The following is a 5,927-nucleotide window of genomic DNA, read 5'->3' as shown; positions in this document are numbered from 1 at the left end:
CCCCCCCGTGGCCGTGTTCCCCCCCCCCGCCCCGGGCTCAGGGGTCGGTGCTCGGCGGGGCTGGGGGATGTGGGGAAGGGGGCGGTTGCAGCATCAGCACTGGGGGATGCAGGCAGCACCCTGAGAGCACAGCGGCAGGGTGCGAGCAGGGCTGACCGGCTCCCGTCTCCTCACCCAGAAAGGTGCCCGTGGTCTGGGACGGCATAACCCTCTGGGGCAGCCGGCACGGGATCACCGGACCCTGCCTGTATCTCTGGGGTCTCAGAAAGACCATGCCAAGAGGGCCCAGATGCAGTTTTCACCTCCCACCCAGTGTGTCTCAGAGACAGTTTTATGCCCCAAGCATCACTGACGGCAAATCCTGTTCTGAGATTATTTTCTTGGGAAAAAAAAAAGAAAAATAACTTTTTGAATTATCTTGACAACACTGTGTAGTCCGAGCATGTTAAATGCATCCCTCTTCAGTTCTACTTACTGGCCGTAAAGCTTCAGTGCTTAAGGTTTTGTTAGGGTCCGTTTAAAATGGACACTCCTGATCTGGAATAATGTGCAAGAATGTGCAAAATGTTTTGTCAAAGAGGCTTTGGAATACCTGATGCTTTTTGACAGCAAAATCCTAAAGGATGGCTCTGCGTGGAGTTTTCTGTGCCCTGTAACAGCACGCATCCTCAAACCCAGAGCAGGGCTGAGCAGTTCCATGTTTTATGGTTACTCGAAGAGTGCCAGGTTTGCATCCAAAAGGTGAGTGAACTGCTCCTGGCTTTACAGAAGGAGTTTGTTTAGTTCAGCATAGAGGTCGTTGTCAGGGCAGTATGTGTAAACTTACTTTTGTTGCTGCCTTCACTGTGCAGTCTATGAATGGGAAACCTGTGCTTCTGGGGTGACCATCTGCTCACCTTTAGTATGCCTGGATTAAAAAGAAAAGAAAGCTGGAAGCGCTTGTGCAGTGACAAGCAAGCAGGGGAATGAAAACAGCAGATAACATGATCTACAGAAATAATCATCCAAAAAATCTTTTTTCTCAGGACCATTTGTCTAACAGAGCTCGGTAAAATAAAGAAGCTCAGAAATTCAAAGGTAGCGTCTCTGAGAAATGTGCCTCACGTAGTTTTATTTGATCACTGAATTGAACTTCAGAGTGTTCTTGAAGATTACATAAACATCCACCCTGGTGAAGCTGGTTTTGTGTGTTCCTGTACTGTAAGTTATGCCAGGCATTTTTTGTTGTAAATGACTCCGTATAACATAGTGGAGATTAAGCAGAATGTTACAATATACAACACACCAGCCATCTTCACCACAAAGCTTGCAAAAACATTTTCTTAAGACACATTTTGAAATGCTGACCTTTGTAGTCACTGCTTTATGGTGACCCTACAGATGTGTTTACAACACCGAAATCTGGACGGATCTCTCTTGATTTTCTCCTTCCCCACCAGAGTATCTTTTTCATTTTATGCGTGAGCTCCATACTATCCTAGCTGTTTTATTTGAGCGTAAGCTGTGTAAACACAATGGAAGAGATAGCAAGCCCATAAATTACAGGGCTGCCATCCCTTCACACTAGCTGCTCCTTGTGAGGTAAAATACTGCTGGGAATGAATAAGACTGGGAAAAGCAGGGCCAGCATGAAGGAGGGGAAGAAACAAAAGGCATCTAGCTAGTACTGTGTAGCGGTAGTAGCATCAAAGACCAATTTTGATGTTTTCAGAAACAGATTTGGCCTGCAGTATGTGGTCCTTACTCACTTGAGCAAATGCATTCAGCCTTATGGGAGTCACAGTGTCTCCGTGGGCCCAAAGTGTCATGAACATTTCCGTTGTTCCCTTTCACCCTAAGCAGTTTTATAAAGACGAATCCCAGCCTGGGATCGATTTTTTTTTTTTTTTGAGTCAGGAAGTTATGCACGAGAATTTACTTGTTAATCCCAATTCAAAATGTCACGTAACCCACCTCATCATTAGTTTTCTTACAGTATTTTCCCTAGCTATAAATTGAGCATTTCTCCCTAGACACTTTTTTTTTCAGCTACGTACATGATTTTTCATAAGAACAAATCATGCAGTCTTGAATCAGTAGCAAGCAGAATGCCCTCAGACTGCAGCAAGAGCAGAGATTACAGGCTGGCCCTTAAGGTCTGTAGTCATTTCAGACACAGGCTATTTTCCCCCCCAGAAACAACTCGTGCACAAATCAAGGTTCACTTGAGTTGCTTCAGTACCATTAGCAACAGTCTTGAACTGCCTTCTGCAGATTAAGAAAATTCTTCACACACAGGTTCGCTGAAAACATAGTCCCCCCTAGAGGTTGAAAAGATGAAATATTTTAACATCATCTATACTGCAAATATATCCTGCCATTCAGACTTCTAAATTCTTTCCTTGTTTTTCAAGAAATCTATTTTCTTTTTATTTCAATAAATCCACTTGGAACACACCTAAGGGATTTCTTACTGCGACAGAGTGTATCTGGGTGTGTCGTCTTGTGTTTTTTGGTCTTAACCTTCATATACTTACATTGTGTAAAAATTCCAGCACAGCTTTTAGGTGAAAATATTGCAGCATGAAACCTGAAGGTGAGCCAATTTGATGCTAAAAAAATAAGTGGAAAAGGGACATATTTACTTGTTTTTCTTTTAACTGAAACCAACTCCTGTGTAGATACATATACAAGAACTACAGGATGACAAAACTAAACACACCAAATGTGAGCATACATAGATACATACACTAATAACCCTTTGCAGACCTTGGTACTCTTGCTGTCTTAACAGCTTCAACTTCACAGCACAAAGCAAGGTAAAGGTGGGCAGGTGGATTTTATTTTATATATGGAGAGAACAGAACCTGGGAAGTCTAATTATGATGTCCCAGACATCTAGGGTGATTTCAAGATCATCCCTCCACAACTCTGCTTATCTTCACTACCACTGCTAAAATCATGGCTTGATGGTCCTCAACAGTCACACAGTGCTACAGCCATCATCCTTTCCCACCAATACTGGATGGTGAGCTGAGATGCAGTCCCACAAGAGATGTGCTGTTCCGTTATGTAAAAGATGGTAGGATGAAAAAGTCTGACACCTGCCGCCCCCAATTAGTCACAGATTCTGCTCATGCTCCCAGAGGGTATTTCAAAAGCACATACTCTTCTAAAGCATACCAATTATAGAGCTAAAACGTAACCTGATAACCCGATGTAATCCAATCAGTACTTGCTGTATTTCCTCACATCTACAGGGTAATACTGAATGTGAGGTAACAGAGTGGAAGACAACAAATTGGGAAATCTTTGCAGAGATAAAACATTCAAGGCAAAATACAGGAGAGCTTCCATGGTTTACAGAAAATTCCTGTTCTCAGAATTGTCTTGGGAGGTCCCACACGGGCATAAGAATAATTACAACAGATACGCATGTTAGGGATGTACCCTGATTTATCAGAATTACATTACTGACAACTGGTATGAGTTGCAGCAACTTCAGGAGGGCCCAAATTAATACCTTGGGAATGATACAGTATAAATCACAGTCAGCAAGTGTGTCTTGTAACAGTCTTTTAGTCTTAGCAAAGGAACTGGATCCATACATTCATTTCCATCTGAAGACTTTGGAGACTCACTGAAGCATTGCCCTTCACTGCATGCAGGAATAACATTAATGACCTTAAACTAGAGATACCTCATTAGCTCTTCCGTGATACACTTTCAGTCACCTTGTTCCTTCTCCCCTTCCTTTTCAGGTCAATCTGTCTGGCATTATAACAGGGATAAATCAGCTCTGACATATTTTATGTAAGAAAAAGCTGAAGGCAGGCAATAGATTTACTTGTGAAGTTGTTGAGACTAACCCTATTTTACAGTAGCAGCTCATCAAGACAGCACGTCTAAATTATATTCTGTTTCCTTTCCAATTAATGCTCTAGTCTTCGTGATCAATAAACTGGCCACCTTAGTAATGAATGTGTCTAAATATATAATATATTACCAAAGAAATAGAGGCCTCATTCAGATTAATGTTAACTTTAAAATACAGGAAATAGTTTTTCATTTCTATGACGCCACTAAAATTGCCACAAATTGTATATTGCATTTTTCAGTTTCTAGTAACTCATCACCCATCTCAGGAAGGTTATCCTCCTATAACTGCAGGAAGAAACACTGCAAGTTCTATGAGGGACAGGCAAAATCATCTTTTGAAGTGTTTTGAAATAAGAACAGCGTGCACAAGATTATACCCCTTTCTAGAAGTTAATTTCTCTTCAGGAGTCTTACCACTTCCAAATCAAAGTAGTTACTTTAGGGATTATTACAAAGCATGATTTTCTTTCCCTCCCTGTGACTAGTATTAATGAAAAAATAATTACCTGTATTTCTGCAGTCAAGGCATGTCTGCAGCTGCAGCAGTAACTTTGCCACACCTATGCTTTTCAATTCCGAAATGAAAGAAAGCTAAAAAAGACATGACTACTGAAAATGTCCACAGTTTTCAACAAACACAGCAATAAGATACTTTAGCTGCAGTATTGTTGTGAGCTCTACATACTCTAGCCTGCTTGATATTGCCCTTTATATAATGGCATTACATACAGCCATTATATATAAACTGACACTAGTTTCGGTTGCTTATCTTTTTAGTTAAACATTAACAGTTTGGGGTTGAGTTTTCAGAACGTGTGTCTGCCATGGCATTTTTTTGTTGCTGTTCTTATTCTAACTTCAGCTGATAAAGCTTGGCCACTCAAGAGATTAACAAAATATTCATTGCCTTACATCTATAAAAAACACTGGCAACTTCTTTTTGACTTCAACGCTTCAATTTCGGTCAGGGGAGAGGGAGTTTCTGTGTGAGAGACAGGCACATGAAAATGTGCTTTTATTTTTAACCAGGTGTGAATTCTAAGGTTAGAAAGACTGATGTTCCTACAAGCAGTCCTACAAGCACCAAAAGGTTAAAGGATAAATTCAAGATTTCATCTCCCTTACATGTGCAGCATACCCTTGCAACTTGCATATCACACTGTACCTGCACTGTCCATGCCCAGCAACAGAGCTTTATCCCCACCCCAACCCTGTACTCAGCTGATGACCCAACAGCACATGCACAGCACCACAGGGGTGTACACACTTGCTTTGGGCCAGGACTTCGAGGGACCTCCATACTGCCAGATGAGGGTACCAGAAATAATGCTGGGAAGCCTCATTTTGCTTTCTTTATATAGTCCAAGAGAAAGCTGGACTGATTCTTTTGTCTCCTCCTGAGACACTGCAGCACTGGCAGTTCTCCAGGGACAGCTGGGCACAGCAATTCCTATCTGCGTCCTACCACAGATTTCCCAAAGGTCTTCACATGCTTCACAGAAACAAAAAACCACCCTGGGTAGCAGGCACTGACCCATACCTTTTATATTCAGTTGGGACAACATTGTTTGGAACAATTTTTTTAAATAGTTCTGAATAATCAGAAGAAAGGTTCTGAATAATCTGAAGAATGTATGCTATATTTGCACGGTATTTTAATTATAAACCTGTGCTACGAAGAATTCAGTCTTCCTATTATATATACACGTTTATCTACTGAACTCAATCTCAATCCAGCATCCGCAAACTGTAGCCTCTGAAATTATACTGACAGCAAGCAGCAGGACGAGTTAAAGGTCTAATAGTTCAAAGGCCAATCAGAAATCATGGACTCATTTGTTAACATGGCCTTATTAGGAAAAAACAGCTGAGCATCAATTGCTAGCATCGGCTTTGAAGGTAGTTAGCTGCCAATAAAAGCCAAGAACAGCCATTCAAATGCAAGTCACTCCATTCTCACCATAAAATTTGGCGACAGGGGGTAGGGGAGGTGGGGGCTGGTGCAGGGGGTGGGAGTGTGTGGAACCAGTTCTAAACATAGAGCCAGACAATGTGGATAAACACTCAAG

This window comes from Athene cunicularia (assembly GCF_003259725.1).
Source record: "Athene cunicularia isolate RWA chromosome Z unlocalized genomic scaffold, athCun1 chrZ_part1, whole genome shotgun sequence".
NCBI classification, from domain to species: Eukaryota; Metazoa; Chordata; class Aves; order Strigiformes; family Strigidae; genus Athene; species Athene cunicularia.
The sequence above is the reverse complement of the archived record's forward strand: the minus strand, read 5'-3'. Positions refer to the sequence as shown.